General features: G+C 43.1%; 1 protein-coding gene across 1 annotated transcript in view; it reads left to right on the plus strand.

Moving 5' to 3' along the window:
• Positions 1-19,151, plus strand: part of odad2 (outer dynein arm docking complex subunit 2) — a 422,610-nt gene that overhangs the window by 362,425 nt on the left and 41,034 nt on the right. The gene's annotated exons all lie outside the window — the stretch shown is intronic.

The raw sequence follows: 19,151 nt of genomic DNA on the forward strand, positions 1-19,151 counted from the left end.
TTGTTCCCCATTATAAATTCCCCTGATTCTGACTGCAAGGGACCTATGCTTGACTTCACCAATCTTTTTCTCTTATATCTATATTATGTTCCCTGCAAGCTTACTCTCATATTCTAATTTCCCCCTCTTAATTAATCCCTTTGTCCTCCTTTGCTGAATCCTAAACTGCTCACAATCCTCAGGTTTGCTGCTTTTTCTGGCCAATTTATATGTCCTCTCCTTGGATCTTATGCTATTCCTAATTTCCCTTGTTAGCCACGGTTGAGTCACCTTTTTTGTTTTATTTTTATGCCAAACAGGGATGAACAAATTCTGTAGTTCATCCATGCGATCTTTAAATGTTTGCCATTGCCTATCCACCATCAACCCTTTAAGTAACATTCCCCAATCCATCCTAGCCAACTCGCACCTCATATCATCGTAGTTTCCTTTATTTAAATTCAGAACCCTAATCTCTGAGTCAACTACTTCACTCTCCATCTTAATGAAGAATTCTATCATATTATGATCGCTCTTCCCCAAGGGGCCTCGCACAACAACATTGCTAATTAATCCTTTCTCATTACATAATACCCAGTCTAAGATGGCCTGATCTCTAGTTGGTTCCTCGACATATTGTTCCAGGAAACCATCCCATATACACTCTAGGAATTCCTCCTCCACAGTATTGTTACTAATTTGGTTAGCCCGATCTATATGTAGATTAAAGTCACCCCTGATAACTGCTGTGCCCTTATTGCACACGTCTCTAATTTCCCATTTAATGCCATCCCCAACCTCAGCATTACTGTTTGGGGGTCTGTATACACCTCCCACTAATGTTTTCTGCCCCTTGGTATCTCTCAGCTCTACTCATACAGATTCCACATCATCAGAGCCAATATCCTTCCTTACTATTGTGTTAATCTGAAGGGAGGCATGGTGGCATAGTGGTTAGCACTGTTGCCTCACAGCGCCAGGGACCCGGGTTTAAATCCGGCCTCGGGCGACTGTCTGTGTGGAGTTTGCACATTCTCCCTGTGTCTGCGTGGGTTTCCTCCGGGTGCTCCGGTTTCCTCCCACAGTCCAAAGATGTGCGGGTTAGGTTGATTTGGCTATGATAAATTGACCCTTAGTGTTAGGGGATTAAATACGTGGGGTTACGGGGATAGGGTGGGATATGTGTCGGTGCAGGCTCGATGGGCCGAAATGGCCTCTATCTGCACTGTGGGGATTCTGTGAATCTCCTCTTTAACCAGCAATGCTACCCCACCTCCTTTTCCTTTTTGCCTGTCCTTCCTGAATATTGAATACCCCTGGATGTTGAATTCCCAGCCTTGGTCACCCTGGAGCCATGTCTCCGTAATTCCAATTACATCATATCCGTTTACATCGATTTGTGCAGCTAATTCATCCACCTTATTACGAATGCTCCTCGCATTAAGACACAAAGCCTACAGGCTTGTTTTTTTAACACTCTTACTCCTTTTAGAATTATTATTTACTGTAGCCCTGTTTGATTTACACCCTTGATTTCTCTGCCTTCCACTTTTGCTTTTCTCCTTCCTGTCTTTTGTTTCTATCCTTGCTTCCCTTTCCTCTGTCTCCCTGCACAGGTTCCCAACCCCGTGCCATTTTAGTTTAAACCCTCCCCAACAGCACTAGCAAACACTCCCCCTAGGACATCGGTCCCAGTCCCGCCCAGGTGCAAACCGTCCAGTTTGTACTGGTCCCACCTCCCCCAGAACCGGTTTCAATATCCCAGGTATTTGAATCCCTCCCCCTTGCACCATTCCTCTAGCCACGTATTCATCTGAAATATTCTTCTATTTCTACTCTGACTAGCACGCGACACTGGTAGCAATCCTGAGATTACTACCTTTGAGGTCCTATTTTTTAATTTACCTCCTAACTCCCTATATTCAGCTTTTAGGACCTCATCCCATTTTTTACCTATATCGTTGGTACCTATATGCACCAAGACAACTGGTTGTTCCCCCTCCCCCTCCAGACTGTCCTGCTGCCACCCCGAGACATCCTTGACCCTTGCACCAGCGAGGCAACATACCATCCTGGAGTCTCATTTGTGGCCACAGAAACGCCTATTTATTCCCCTTACAATAGAATCCCCTATCACTATAGCTCTCCCACTCTTTTTCCTCCCATCCTGTGCAGCAGAACCACCCATAGTGCCAGGAAGTTGGCTGCTGCTGCCTTCCCCCGATAAGCCATCTCCCTCAACAATATCCAAAGTGGTATATCTGTTTGAGAGGGGGATGGCCACAGGGGACCCTTGCATTACCTGCCTGCGCCTACTACTCTGCCTGGTGGTCACCCATTCCCTTCCTGCCTGTGCAGCCTTTACCTGCGGTGTGACCAACTCCCTAAACGTGCTATCCACGATGTCCTCAGCATCGTGAATGCTCCAATATGTATCCATTCGCAGCTCCAGCGCCACAATATGGTCTGTCAGTAGCTACAGCTGGATACACTTCCCGCACACATGGTCGTCAGGAACACAGGAAGTGTCCCTGATTTCCCACATAGCACAGGAGGAGCATGCCATGGAGCTGAGCTGTCCTGCCATGACTTACCCTTTAATTAATTTAAATTAAATTAAATCAAATCAATACCACTAATTACGCTACATTAAATGATATACTCAAGGGCCCTTGGTTACTAGCACTCCCCGATACACAACAGAGACCTTAGAAACTATAACCACAAAAATTAAGACCGTCTAAATGTTATAAACTATTATTCTTAACTGTCAAACTATAGAGTAGTATAAATACTCACCTGGCCATACTCACCCAATACAAGAATACAAGTCAGAACCAGGCTTAATATAGAAAGTTCAGAGGGGAAGTGAAAAAGGAAGTATGAGAGGCAAAAAGAGAGAGTATGAGAATAGACTGGCAGTTAACGTAAAAGGGAATCCAAAAGTCTTCTATAGACATATAAATAGTAAACGGGTAGTAAGAGGAGGTGTGGGGCCGATTAGGGACCAAAATGGAGACCTACGCATGGAGGCAGAGGGCATGGCGCTACTTTGCATTTGTCTTTACCAAATAAGAAGATGCTGCCAAAATCATAGTGAAAGAGGAGGTAGTTGAGATATTGGATGGGCTAAAAATTGATAAAGAGGAGGTACAAGAAAGGCTGGCTGTAGATAAGTCACCCTAGGATGCTGAGGGAAGTAAAGGTGGAAATTGCAGAGGCACTGGCCATAACCTTCCAATCCTCCTTGGATACAGGGGCGATGCCAGAGGACTGGAGAATTGCAAATGTTACACCCTTGTTCAAAAAAGGGTGTAAAGATAACCCAGCAACTACAGGCCAGTCAGCTTAGCCTCGGTGGTGCGGAAACATTTAGAAACAATAATCCAGGACAAAATTAACAGTCACTTGGACAAGTGTGGATTAATTAAGGGAAGCTGGCACAGATTTGTTAAAGGCAAATCATGTTTAACTAACTTGAGCTTCGGTAGTGTTCTGAGGTAGCGCCTCGCTCCCTGACGTTTGTGCCTTAAGAGAGATGTGTAGCGCCTGATTTAGTGCCTAAATCACCTCCAGGGGTGATAGAGGCGAATTTTGCAGTTGGAGGCGATAATTAGCGCCCCAAAATGGGTGATACCGAATTTTTCCCCCCATATGCTTTGCTAACCACTCTCGCAATATGTCCTACCACCTTCAGGGACCTATGCACATTAACTCCCAGGTCCCTCTGTCCCTGCACACTCTTTTAAATTGTGCCATTAAGTGTATATTGCCTCTCCCTGTTCCTTCTGCCAAAATGTATCACCTCACACTTCTCTGTATTAAATTCCATCTGCCACTTGTCTGCCCATTCTGCTAGCTTTTCTATGTCCTCTATGTCCTGTTGCAGTTGATTGGTATCATCATCACTGTTTGCACACACCCCCAAGTTTGAAATTCTACTCTGTATTCCAATATCCAGGTCATTTATATATATCAAAAAAAGCAGTGGCCACAGCACTGACCCTTGGGGAACACCACTGTCTACCATCCTCCAGTTTGGAAAAACAGCCATTTACCATAACTCAGTTTTCTGTCCTTAAGCCAATTCTTTATCCAAGCTGTCACTGACTCACCTATTCCATAAGCCTCAATTTTTTTAATAAGCCTTCTATGTGGTACTTGAGCCCTTAATATCGCCAAGTGCCTTTGGGGCTGGGAGCTTAATTGTTTGTGCCTGATTTGTTAAATAAAGTTGTGTTGATACTGTGAGGCAGTTAGATTATATTGTGAAATAATCAGTTCAAGTAGTCTACAAAATATTAAACTGAATATCTACCTTTATACACATATTAAGATTCAGTCACATAACCTTTATGACAATGGCTAGGAATTTGCATTCAGCGGCATAGCGACGGCAGGGGGTCTTTCAGTTGGCAGCTCTCAGTAAGCGCCTGGAGTCCTGCTGGCTTCAGGCTCTGGAGGTTGGGCCTCCTAAACTCTTTTCCACGCAGGGCACAGTCACATCCAGGGCTGTTCTGCTCAGAAAATTGCCATATGTGTTTTTTTTTAAGAAAGTTTTATGTGGAGGAAAATGTTTTTTCTCTTGAGCCCCCCTCATCTGAGAATGCGCTCGCAGAATCCTGTTCTTTATGAGTGGATTTCCATCTCAAGTTGACCGCTGTTGAATTATCGGGACAACTTCTCAGTGCAAACTTACCCGTGAAGAAAGAACTTACATTTGCAGCGTTAGATAAACTCAAATGAAAGCAATTTGGGGTTGAGGGGAAATTGGGTGTTTTTTTAAGGGGGAGGGAACTGCATAAATGTGTTTATTTTTCTGAACGTTGTCAACCACAATAAATCTGCAGAGAGATAAAAAGTGTTTTTTAAGGGTTATAGAAAAGCAGAACGCCGCTGACCTCGAAGAAAGTTGCCCACAAAGATCTAGCAATCTCTGTGGCGTCAATTTCAGCTCTCCCGACCTTTGTTTGAATCTGACGCAAAATCAAGCGAATCTCCAGTGTCCAGCAACAGTGATGTCATCAAGCAGGCCGAGCAGCCAATCATAAATGAAAAATTCTCACAGTCAGCAAACTAGGAAGTAAAATGCACAAATTATAATTTATTTATATAAATTTTACAGAGAGTGAAATAAAGATTGGGACATACACATAGGATTAAGGTAGAAGCTGAAATATAAACAAACTTAAAAATATATATCATTTTAAAAAACATGTAATTCTTAATCATATTCATGGAAAAATTTGACATTCCACAAATATATAATTCGTTTTTCAGGGCCAGACATGTTCAGCAGTCAATACGCCATTAAAAACACAGTTACACATCTTTCAGCAAGGCTTAACTTTTTCGGGGGTGGGGCGGGGGGTTTAACAGCAATATTCCAGCGTAATTTTCATCCTTCAGTGTGATTTGAATTGATTGCCCACTCTGGGGAGTTCCACAGTGCAACCTGTGGCGGAGCAGGGAATGACTGACCGCAACTTCTGGATTTCCGCATTTATCTGCGCATGTGCTAAATCCTGAAGGTGCTGCCAGTTTCTGAGGGATAATGATGGCAAACGCTGACAGTTTTGCCGTCATTACCACTGCAAAATCTGGGCCATTATTTGTGCCTGGGTTAATTGCACTTGGTGTGTTTACACTGCCTGTGCAATATTGAAATCCTCTATCACATTGCAGGTCTGGGTATCTTTTACTTGTCAGTATGAACTGGAAGGGGGTGAAGGGGTATGCTGGTGTGAACTTTTTTTTAATTTGTTCATGGGATGTGGGCATCTCTGGCAAGGCCAGCATTTATTGCCCATCCCTAGTTGCCCCTGAGAAGGAGGTGGTGAGCCTCCGCCTTGATCTGCTGCAGTCCGTGTGATGAAGGTACTCCCACAGTGCCGTTAGGGAGTTCCAGGATTTTGACTCAGTGACGATGAAGGATCGGCGATATACTTTCAAGTCACGATGGTGTGTGACTTGGAGAGGAACTTGGAGGTGGCGGTGTTCCCTTGCGCCTGCTGCTCTTGTCCATCTAGAGGTCGCGGGTTTGGGAGGTGCTGCCGAACAAGCCTTGGTGAGTTGCTGCAGTGCATCTTGTAAATGGTACACACTGCAGCCACGGTACGCCGGTGGTGGAGGGAGTGAATGTTTAAGGTGGTGGATGGGGTGCCAATCAAGCGGGCTCCTTGCTTTGTCTTGGATGGTGTCGAGCTTCTTGAGTGTTTTTGGAGCTGCACTCATCCAGGCACGTGGAGAGTATTTCATCACACTTCTGACTTGTGCCTTGTAGGTGGTGGAAAGGCTTTGGGGAGTCAGGAGGTGAGACACTCGCCACAGAATACCTAGCCTCTGATCTGCTCTTGTTGCCACAGTATTTATGTGGCTGGTCCAATTAAATTTCTGGTCAATGGTGACCCCCTGGATATTGATGGTGGGGGATTTGGTGATGGAAATGCTATTGAATGTCAAGAGATGGTGGTTAGATGCTCGCTTGTTGGAGATAGTCATTGCCTGGCACTTGTGTGGCACAAATGTTACCTGCCAGTTATCAGCCCAGGCCTGAATTTCATCAGGTCTTGCTGCATGCGGGCATGGACTGCTTCATTATCTGAGGAGCTGTGAATGGCACTGAACACTGTGCAGTCATCAGCAAACATCCCCACTTCTGACCTTTATGATGGAGGGAAGGTCATTGATGAAGCAGCCAAAGATGGTTGGGCCTAGAACACTGCCCTGAGGAACTCCTGCAGTGATGTCCTGGGGCTGTGATGATTGACCTCCAACCACCACAACCATCTTCCTTTGTGCTAGGTATGAATCCAGCCAGTGGAGAGTTTTCCCCCCTATTCCCATTGACTTCAGTTTTACTAGGGCTCCTTGGTGCCACGCTCGTTCAAATGCTGCCTTGATGTCAAGGGCAATCACTCTCACCTCACCTTTGGAATTCAGTTCTTTTGTCCATGTTTGGACCAAGGCTGTAATGAGGTCAGGATCTGAGTGTTCCTGGCGGAACCCAAACTGCGCATCATTGAGCAGGTTATTGGTGAGTAAGTGCTGCTGATAGCACTGTCGATGATACCTTCCATCACTTTGCTGATGATTGAGAGTAGACCAATGGGGCGGTAATTAGCCGGATTGGATTTGTTCAGCTTTTTGTGGACAGGACATATGTGGGCAGTTTTCCACATTGTCGGATTGATACCAGTGTTATAGCTGTACTGGAACAGCTTGGCTAGAGTTGCGGCTAGTTCTGGAGCACAAGTCTTCAGCACGACAGCCGGGATGTTGTCGGGGCCCACAACCGTTAGTTGTTTAATGGTCCACCACCATTCATGGCTGGATGTGGCAGGACTGCAGAGCTTTGATCTGATCCGTTGATTGTGGGATTGCTTAGCTCTGTCTATAGCATGCTGCTTCTGCTTTTTAGTCCTGTGTTGCAGCTTCCCCAGGTTGGCACCGCATTTTAAGGAATGCCTGGTGCTGCTCCTGGCATGCTCTTCTACATTCTTTATTGAACCAGGGTTGGTCCCCTGGCTTGATGGTAATGGTAGAGTGAGGGATATGCGGGCCATGAGCTTACAGATTGTGGTGGAATACAACTCTGCTGCTGATGGCCCACAGCGCCTCATGGATGCCCAGTTTTGAGCTGCTAGATCAGTTCTGAATCTATCCCATTTGGCACGGTGGTAGTGCCACACAACATGATGGAAGGTGTCCTCAGTGTGAAGATGGGACTTCGTCTCCACAATGACTGTGCAGTGGTCACTGCCACCAATGCTGTCATGGATAGATGCATCTGCGACAGGTAAATTAGTGAGGACAAGGTCAAGTAGGTTTTTCCCTCGTGTTGGTTCTCTCACCACCTGTCACAGGCCCAGACTGGCAGCAATGTCCTTCAGGACCCAGCCAGCTCGGTCAGTAGCGGCGCTACCGCACCACTCTTGGTGATGGACATTGAAGTCCCCACTCAGAGTACATTCTGTGCCCTTGCTACTCTCAGTGCTTCTTCCAAGTGATGTTCAACATGGAGGAGTACTGATTCATCAGCTGAGGCAATAGGTTTCTTTGCCCTTGCTTGATCTGAAGCCATGAGACTTCATGGGGTCCGGAGTCAATGTTGAGGACTCCCAGGGCCACTCCTTCCTGACTGTATACCACTGTGCCGCCACCCCCTGGTGGGTCTGTCCTGCCGGTGCGACTGGACCTACCCAGGGATGGTGATGGAGGAGTTTGTGACATTGGCTGAAAGGTATGATTCTGTGAGTATGACTATGTCAGGCTGTTGCTTGACTAGTCTGTGGGACAGCTCTCCCAATTTTGGCACAAGTCCCCAGATGTTGATGAGGAGGACTTTGCAGGGTCGACTGGGCTGGGTGTGCCATTGTCGTGTCCTTAGTTGGTGCCAAGGTTGGTGCCAGGTGTTCTGTCCGGTTTTATTCTTATTGTTTTTCACAACTGAGGGCAGTTAAGAGTCAACCACATTGCTGTGGGTCTGGAGTCATAGGTAAAGACTGCAGATTTCCTTCCCTAAACGACATTAGTGAACCAGATGGGTTTTTACTACAATCCGATAGTTTCATGGTTGTCACCATTACTGATGCTAGCTTTTTATTCCAGATTTATTTAATTAACTGAATTTAAATTCCCCAGCTGCCATGGTGGGATTTGAGCTCGCGTCTCTGGATCATTCGTCCAGGCCTCTGGATTACTAGCCCAGTAATATAACCACTATGCTACCGTTCCCAATAACCAGTAACTGAGGTGAGGCTGGGGAATTGTGTCAATGTGAACCAGGAGGGTGAAGTGCCAATGTGAACTGAGGAAGGAAAGAGAAAACTACCACTGTGAATTAGGGGAAAAGAGAGAGCAGAGTGGCAGCACGGACTGGGGGAGAGGATAAAGAGAAGAACTGGGAGGTGTCGGGAAAAGCAGAGCGCCTCTGTAATCTGGGGGAAAATATGTATCCACGACAGGTTACAATTTCTCCAAGAAATGTGAGAAAATTCCTGAATGTTGGAATTTTGGTAGCTTATGAATAGCCCAGGCCTCACTGCACTTTCAGCGCAACTACCTGTCTTGGCCTATATTCAGGGCTGTTTTTCAGTTGTCAGGTTTTTTTTGAAGTTGTTGGTCAGTTATTGCTAGTTTTTCAGTATGAACGGAGGGAGGGGTGGGGCGAGAGAGAAGAATGCTGGCATGCGTGCTCCTTATAAATGTAGTTTGATGGCTATGACATACATATGTTAGTACAGCATCTGACTGGCCTCTCATGAGGGAAGCCATCTACAGACCTGAAAGGAATTCTAGACCAGAATGGCCTAGCAGCCAAGAGGCTAGAAACCACACACTACCATCTTTATACAGCCTGTGGTGCAATAGGTATAGATAGCCAAACCATTGCATTGGTAGTATGACTAATATTAAATTCAGAATAGTCTCACTTCTTCCTACACTAAGTCTGCTCTGATACTTGTTCGTATTGGAAAATACAACAACTTTTGGCATAAGCAAGGTTGGAGCAGGAAACTCCAAATATCCCTATATAATTTCCCATGTCCACATTTATAATGGAAACTGCCTGCGTAAACTTGTCACGCTGTGATTATGCCCTCCCATCGTGGATTTTTACCATTTCTTCAACTTTTGTAAAGGCACTCCTATTTGTCTGATTAATTATTTATTTTCTCATGTAATATGAGATCAAGAACACAATAGCTAATTCTGTGTTTAAAAGCATATAAATCATTATTTAACTGCATATGAAGCTAAGACTATGAAAGATGAATGGTAATAATCAACTACTAAGTCATTATATTTTCATGTTAATTTAACAACTTACAGATGATGCAAAGGGTTTAAGGCACTATAGTGCCAATCCTGATGGGAGGGTGTAATCACAGTGTGACAAGTTTACGTAGGCAGATTCTGTTATAAACATGAATGTAAGAATTTATATAGGGATATCGGGAATCACCTGCTCCAACCCTATTTATGCTGTGGTCTTGAGCACAGATGAAGAGCTCATTTTTGTGTTTAGAAGCTTATAATACTACCTCATTCACAGCCACTTAGAATAATTCATATTTAGAATCTTTTATGCTTATATGTTTCATAGTAAACTTGATTATAACTGCTATTTTTTTTAATGTTATGGTACCAAGTCATCATCACTTATTTTTTTATTATTCAGTAACTCTGCCTTTAAATTTCAGTTTGACATATATTCAGACTACTGTATTACTTTTATAATATTGTGTGGGGCCAAAGTTTTCTATGATTATTAACTTGTCTAGTGGGAATTCATCTGGCTTCTGTAAATAAAGTCTGGATGTAGCTGTTTATGCAATGCACATACAAATGGTTACCCTTCCATTGATTGTCCATCAACATATGAGGCTGCACATTATGCAAAGTTGCCCTTTGCACTTTCTTTCCAACTCATTTAAAAATAGCCGTTAGGAAAGTTAAAATTCCATGAAATAGTCCTACTACCTTACCACTGGAAAAATAAACAGTTTTCCTGTTTTATTTCTACATTTCATAATAAGCTAGTTTAAATGCATAACATACTTTTAAAATACTAATATTGAGCAAGTTGCAGAACAATGATATTTCTTTTAAATTATATTGTACCTAAGACAGGATTTATTTACCTTCCTGGGTAATAGATAGAGATAATGTTTCTTGGATTAGTAAAGTGATTTAGAAGTTATTGCACCTGCAAATCATTTTGATAGTTGTACCATTATAGAATTAAAATTTCCTGCCAAATACCAGATGATCACTTCTATAGCCATCAGTTCTGATTAAGGTATAATTAAGCCAATTGGGAAATATTTTCTGGCTCAGTTACCTCAGCTGTGATAGCATATTGTTAGCACCATCAAATGGGTAAATTGCAGTTGGCAAGTATCAGTCATACCTGACTAATTGGTGATGTATGCATTTATGTTCATTTTTTTTACAATATACCATTGAATTTTCCTTGTTTGCAATTGAAAACAAAGTTGATACTCAGCCATGGCCAAAACATTCCAGTCAACCCTCTGAAAAATGTACCCTTCATACGCCCACAGAAGAGACAGGAGGAGATCTGGAAGCTCATCAGAGTTGCTCGTTGTCTACAAGCTTACCTAATGTTACCAGTTTTCAGAGAGGCCTTTCCCTGTTGAAGTCCCAGTGGGCATGTCAGCTCTCTCTATAATCTGTTGCTATGTTGCGCTCCAGGGAGCACTTGTTACATGTTCTGAATCTGTTGTACTAAGAATAGAATCATAGAATGGTTACAGCACAGGAGGAGGGCATTCGGCCCATCGAGCCCGTGCCGGCTGTCTGCAAGAACACTTCAGCTATTCCCACTCCCCTGCCCTTTCCTTGTAGCCCTGCAAATTTTTTTCCTTCAGGTACTTATCCAACTCCCTTTTGAAAGCCACAATTGAGTCTGCCTCCACCAACCTTTCAGGCAGCGCATTGCAGATCCTAACCACTCGCTGCATAAAAAAGTTTTTCCTCATATCGCTTTTAGTTCTTTTGCCAATCATCTTAAGTCTGTGTCCTCTGGTTCTCGACCCTTCCATAGAAACATAGAAGATAGGAGCAGGAGTAGGCCATTCGGCCCCTCGAGCCTGCTCCGCCATTCAATTCGATCATGGCTGATCATCCAAATTCAGTACCTGGTCCCTGCTTTCACCCCATACCCCTTGATCCCTTTAGCCTTAAGAAATATATCTAACTCCGTCTTGAATATATTTAATGAATTGGCCTCTACTGCCTTCTGTGGTAGAGAATTCCACAGGTTCACCACTCTCTGGGTGAAGAAATTCCTCCTCATCTCTGTCCTAAATGGCTTACCCCTTATCCTTAGACTGTGACTCCTGGTTCTGGACTCCCCGGCCATCAGGAACATCCTTCCTGCATTTAGTCTGTCTAGTCCTGTTAGAATTTTATAGGTTTCAATGAGATCCCCTCTCATTCTTCTAAACTCCAGCGAGTATAAGCCCAATCGACCCAATCTCTCGTCATATGTCATTCCTGGCATCCCAGGTATCAGCCTGGTGAATCTTCGCTGCACTCCCTCCATGGCAAGAACATCCTTCCTCAGATAAGGCGACCAAAACTGCACACAATACTCAAGGTGTGGTCTCACCAAGGCCCTGTACAACTGCAGCAAGACATCCTTGTTCCTGTACTCGAAACCTCTTGCTACGAACGCCAACATACCATTTGCCTTCTTAACTGCCTGCTGCACCTGCATGCTTACCTTCAGCAACTGATGCACAAGGACACCCAGGTCTCGTTGCACTTCTCCTTCTCCCAATCTATTGCCATTTAGATAATAATCTGCCTTCCTGTTTTTGCCACCAAAGTGGACAACCTCACATTTATCTACGTTATATTGCATCTGCCATGTTTCTGCCCAATCACCCAACATGTCCAAATCATCCTGGAGTTTCTCGACATCCTCCTCACAGCACACACGCCCACCCAGCTTTGTGTCGTCTGCAAATTTGGAGATATTACATCTAGTTCCCTTGTCTAGATCATTAATATATATTGTGAATAGCTGGGGTCCAAGGACCGATCCCTGCGGTACCCCACTAGTCACTGCCTGCCACTCGGAAAAAGACCCGTTTATTCCAACTCTTTGCTTTATGTCTGCCAACCAGTTCTCTATCCAAGTCAATACCTTGCCCCCAATCCCATGTGCCTTAACTTTACATGCTAATCTCTTATGCAGGACCTTATTGAAGGCCTTCTGAAAGTCCAGATACACCACATCCACTGGTTCTCCCTTATCTATTTTACCAGTTACATCCTCAAAAAATTCCAGTATATTAGTCAAGCACGATTTACCTTTTGTGAATCCATGTTGACTTTGTCCGATCCTGTCACTGTTTTCCAAGTGCTCTGCTATTACATCTTTTATAATGGACTCTAGCATTTTCCCCACTACCGATGTCAGGCTTACCGGTCTGTAATTCCCCGTTTTCTCTCTACCACCTTTTTTGAATAGTGGGGTAACATTAGCTACCCTCCAATCCATGGGTACTGTTCCAGATTCCATCGAATGTTGGAAGATGATCAGCAATGCATCTACTATTTCTAGGGCCACTTCCTTAAGTACCCTAGGATGTAGCAGAATGCTCCACACGGGCCAGATCAGAACCTTCTAGCAACTAATATAAATGAAATGGCTCTAGGCTACAGGCCACAACACAGGAGAGAGATCTGTGGATATTGATGGATAGTTCAGCAGCAGTAAGGAAAGCTAACTGGATCTTGAATAGGACTGAGCACAAATCCGAGCAGGTGATAATGAGTGATAAGAAGGCCCTGGTATGGCTACACCAAAATACAATTCTCATTGCCATACTACAGCAAGGATTTTCAGATATTGGAAGCAGCACAGAAAAGTGCAACCAGTACCTGGGGATGAGTGATCATAATATGATAGAATTTCATATTAAGTTTGAGAGTGATGTGGTTAAGTCCGAAACGAGGGACTTAATTTTAAACAAAGCTAATTATAGAGGTATGAGGGGTGAGTTGGCTATGGTAGAATGGGAAACCAGATTAATAGATATGACAGTAGATAAGCAATGGCAAGCATTCTCTTGAGGAATGAAAACTCCACCAGACAAGTGTTATAACCATGGCTAACTAGAGAAGTTAGATTAAAAGAAGAGGCTTACAATGTTGGCAACAAGAGTAGTAAGCCTGAAGATTGGAAGGGTTTTAAAAACCAGCAAAAGATGGCCAAGAAATTGATAAAGAGGGAGAAAATAGAATGAGAGTAAACTAGCAATAAATATAAAAACAGATAGTAAGAGCTTTTACAACTATATAGAAAGGAAGAGTAGAAGACACAAAGAACATACCAGAAATTGTGGGGAACCAAAGGACTAATGAGAGTGAGGAACGTAAAGTAATCAATATTAGTAAAGAAAAAGTACTGGAAAAATTAATGGGACTAAAAGCCAACAAATCCCCTGGACCTGATGGCCTACATCCTAGGGTTTTAAAAGAGGTGGCTGCAGGGATAGTGGATGCATTGGTATTGATCTTCCAGAATTCCCTAGATTCTAGAATAGTCCCCGTGGATTGGAAGGTAGAAAATCTAACCCCATTGTTCAGGAAAGGTGGGAGAGAGAAAACGGGGAATTATAGGCCAGTTAGCCTGATATCAGTAGTTGGGAAAATGCTAGAATATTATTAAGGATGTGATAACAGAGCACTTGGAAAATCACGATATGATTAGCCAGAGTCAACATGGTTATATGAAAGGGAAATCATGTTTGACAAAAGAGTTTTTTGAGGGTGGTACTAGCAGGGTAGATAAGGGGGAATCAGTGGATGTAGTATATTTAGATTTTCAGAAGGCATTCGATAAGGTGCCACACAAGATGTTACACAAATTATGCCTCATGGGATTGGGGGTAATATATTAGCATGGATTGAGGATTGGTTAATGGACAGAAACAGAGAGTAGGAATAAATGGGTCATTTTTGGGATCGCAGGGTGTAACTAGCCTCAGCTATTTACAATCTAAATCAATGACTTAGATGAGGGGACAGAGGGTATCCAAGTTTGCTGATGATAGAATGCTAGATGGGAAAGTAAGCTGTGAGGAGGATGCAAAGAGGCTGCAAAGGGATATAGACAGGTTAAGTGAGTGGGCAAGAACATGGCAGATTTAATATAATGTGGAGAAGCGTAATGTTATCCACTTTGGTAGGAAAAATAGAGAAAAGCAGAATATTTTTTAAATGGTGAGAGACTGGGAAATGTTGGTATTCAGAGGGATCTGGGCATCCTTGTACACGAATCACAGAAAGGTATAGCAAGCAATTAGGACACCAAATGGTATGTTTGCCTTTATTACAAAGGGATTTCAGTATAATAAGGAAGTCTTACTACAATTATATAGGACCTTAGTACGACCACACCTGGATTACTGTGTACTGTTTTGCTTTTCTTACCTAAGGACAAATATGCTTGCCTTAGAGGGAGTTCACTAGACTGATTATTGGGATGAGGGGATTGTCCTATGAGTAGAGAGATTGAGTAGACTAGGCCTATATTCCCTAGAGTTTAGAAGAATGAGAGGTGATCTCATTGAAACAAATACATTTCTTAAAAGGCTTGACAGGGTGGATGCTGGATGTTCCTCCTGACTGGAGAGTCTAGAACTAGGGGTCATAGTCTCAGAATAAGGGGTCAGCCATTTAGGACTGAGATGAGGAGAAACTTCTTCACTCAAAGTGTTGTGAATCTTTGAAATTCCCTACCCCAGAGAACTGTGGATGCTCAGTCGTTGAGTATATTCAATAAGAAATTTATAGATTTTTGGATACGAAGGGAATCGAGGTATATGGGGATAGTGCAGGAAGGTGGAGTTGAGTTAAAGATCAGCCATGATCTTATTAAATGACAGAGCCGGCTTGACCTACTCCTGCTCCTATTTCTTATGTTCTTATGAGAGATTTGGGGTCCTTGTACATGCATCACAGAAAGTTAACATGCAGGTACAGCAAGCAATTAGGAAGGCAAATGATATGTTAGCTTTTATTGCAACAGCGTTGGAGTATAAGAGTAAGGAAGTCTTGCTGCAGTTATATACGGCTTTGGTGAGACTACACCTGGAATACTGTGTACAGTTTTGGTCTCCTTACCTAAAGAAGGATATACTTACCTTAAAGGGGTTGCAATGAAGGTTCACCAGATTGATTCCTGGGATGAGAGGGATGTCCTATGAGGAGAGATTGAGTAGAATGGGCCTATGTTCTCTGGAGTTTAGAAGAATGAGAGGTGATCTCATTGAAACATATAAAATTCTTAGAGGGCTTGACAGAGTAGGTGCTAAGAGGCTGTTTCCCCTGGCTGGAGAGTATAGAACTAGGGGTCATAGTCTTAGGAAAAGGGGTCGGCCATTTAGGACTGAGATGAGGAGAAATTTCTTCACTCAGAGGGTTGTGAACCTTTGGAACTCTCTACCCCAGAGAGCTGTGAATGCTCAGTTGATGAGTATATTCAAGACTGAGATCAATAGATTTTTGGGCACTAAGGGAGTCAAGGGATATGGGGATAGGGTGAGAAAGTGGAGTGGATGTCGAAGTTCAGCCATGATCTTATTGAATGGTGGAGCAGGCTTGAAGGGCCGTATGGCCTACTCCTGCTCCCAGTTCTCTTGTTATAATTAACAACAACTTGCATTTATATAGCAACTTTAGCGTAGTAAAACATCCCACGGTGCTTACCAACCCCTTATAACTACACCTTTGTAGCCCTAAACACGGCTGCAAATACATCTCTGCTATGTGCACTGCACTTAGTTCTGTCCCAATTCGCATCACAGAAAGCCTCAAAGGGGCACTGGATGACAGAGGAGGAATGAAGGAAAATATGGGGGGAGGGGAAATCCCTCACAATTGTCAATTTGGTTAATTTAAAATAATTAACTAGGTGTACCACATTCCACACAATCTCTTCCCCTCCTTGATGGAACAATCCTGGTGAGACTATAGCCAAATGGGCAGGCACCTTCTAATTCTGTTCCCAGATCCATCCATTCTAGACAGCGTTCTGGAATGCCAAGAATGGCATGACCAACCTTACAATTACCATTTGGCTGTTGGCAATGAGAGGGTGCAGCTCTGTGCTGTGACAACCACTTCAGAAATACTGGGCAGAGCACTTTGGAAGCATATACCACTTGAAGCAAGTAATGCTCCACCTCAGACAGGAGAAGTACAGGGCAACCTGAAGTTAAAATTCTTTTAGATAATAAGGAAAAGCTTTCCTTGGTAGATAATCAGCATTCTGCTGCCTTGATTGTCCAGGAGTGCAAGATGGTCATTGGATCCCGTCTTTTGCAAAATTTGGCCATACAGCATGGCATGGCAAAATTTGGATAAGCAGGAGTAGCCTTGTCATTTGAAGATGCAGCACGATAGCAGTTTGTTTATGCAACTGATATACATGCATTGGGAAAGGAAATAAAAGAAAACTTTATCCAGGAACAGTTTTTCCCAACAATTGACAAACGAACAGCAAAGCCAGTTTTTGGCAGGTGAATATTACTGTCAGTTCAAAACTCACCCGCTGCAGCATAAAAGAGGCCCCGGGGTATTTTAACTCCCATGCCTCATTTAAATTCTGCCAGCTGACTTTCCACCAATTCCGGGCAGGAAGTGATGGAAATTTGCATGGCCTGCAGGCCGCCTGCCAATCCCATGTATGTCGTAAGATCAGCTGCCGGGCTGTCCCACAGGAGTCCCTGCGATTAGCAGCGACACCATTGGGGCCCGACATGCACATATGTTAAAAAGGGTCCTGCCAGCTTTGGGTATCTTTGCCACCTGCTCAGTGGATCAGGTTTTAAAGCGGAGGGTTAACTTCTGGCGGCTCCAGGATGGGTAAGTGATCTGGACGATTTTAACTGCCCACCCTGCCCGGATTCTGCCAGACAGGTAGAGTTAAAATCACCCGTGAACATTTAAATTTAAAAAATAATAAAGGTTACATAAACAGAGAAAAGAAATGAGGTTACACCAGTACAAGTGCAATAGGCTGAGTAGCCTCCTCCTATACCTAAACTTCTATGAAAACCAATAGAAATATTAAAGTAATAGTTTTAACTATGCTAAGTTGGTGACTAATTTTTAGAAATTAGTCATAATATCCAGAATACAATCAATATAATTTGGAACAAGCTGCCTTAATATGTCTCACTGAATACACACGAGTCTACATGCAGCAATTGTAGATAGTTTAGACAAATTGTATCAGCTATCTACAATAGCACACTCAATATTTAGTGTAATACAGGAAACTTTGGTTTATCCGGAGGTCAACTGTCCGGAATGCTCGAGCCACTGGCAAAAATCAGGAGCCGTTTCGTTAGTTTTTTTTTCTTTTCGTTGCTTTTTTTCCACCAGTCAGGCTCTGCAAGGTCTCGCTGAAGCTGTTGCTAAGCTACAGAGACGCTTGCAAGGTATGGCCGACTGTTTAGAAGCTGTTGCAACAGGATTTGTTGCCAGATACGGAGCTCAAAATCTCCGTATGTTTCAACATTAGCGCTGGTTTGTCCGGCAGTTTTGATGGGACGGCAACAGCTCGGTCCCGTCGGTGCTGGATAGCACAAAGTTTCCTGTAAGTTTTTAAATGCAAGTAGGCTGAACCAGTGGGATATAGTGGAGAGTTTCCAAAGAGCGGTATTATGGTTTTGCACAGCTCAAGAGGGGATCTTGAAAGTATTGATTAGAAGCTACAATGATTGTCTGTCCCAGTTATTGATTTTAAGTAAGTACCTGGGTCCTTGTGGATACCAACTTCATGGAAGTGTGTTTTACACTTGATTATGGATCATGACTATAAATTAAGAGCCAACAGCATTCTAGTACCAATTAGTATAGTACTGTAGCATTAGTTGGTGGACTATGATGGGTGGGGACCAAAATGTAGTAATATATTATATTATATTATATCTATTTGGAAAATGGCGATGTTAAACAGCCTATTCAGCTTACAGTGTTCTAATTCAGGAAGCAGTATCTCAGAAACTGTCTGGTCAGAATTAAAGGCCCAAACTATAGCTCCATCCTTGCAGGCGAACTTTATACACTGAGGGTAGAATTCCCGGAGGGAGTTCCCTAATTTTTGGAGTTTCTGCCAAAGTTATGGCAGGAGATCGGGAGAACCCCTGAAGAAATTATTGGTGCGGTCTTCTAGCATGAAGTAAATGAATAGGACATCTGGGCTATGAGTAACAGATACAAAGTGGGAATAGTTACTGAAAGAATAACCACTTATAAAGTCTATTTTTTAAAAAACATTTAAAATGAACAATTTTAATCTAAAAATTCAGTTCTTCCTGTTGAAGCAAAATGAAGCAGTTATCTTGATTTATTACTTCAATCTTCAGAATGCTGATCTGGAGATCTTTATTGTGAGACATTACTATCATTTTGGGAAAGCTATTGTGTAAAACATTACCAAATTAACAAGTATAATGGAAATACGTATTTAGAAAGTAAATTACTGAGTAGGCAGAATGACACGCATTATCTCTTTTAAGGGATTGGGAGATCATTGAACAAGGGTTTGGGATCCCCACCAACACAAAAGCAACATACTAATCAAATGCATTTCTTTTAGTATTGCTTGCCTCAAGATCACT

The sequence above is a fragment of the Somniosus microcephalus genome, chromosome 5, assembly GCF_052327205.1.
Source record: "Somniosus microcephalus isolate GS21.2 chromosome 5, FLI_Smic_1.0, whole genome shotgun sequence".
Taxonomy (NCBI): Eukaryota; Metazoa; Chordata; class Chondrichthyes; order Squaliformes; family Somniosidae; genus Somniosus; species Somniosus microcephalus.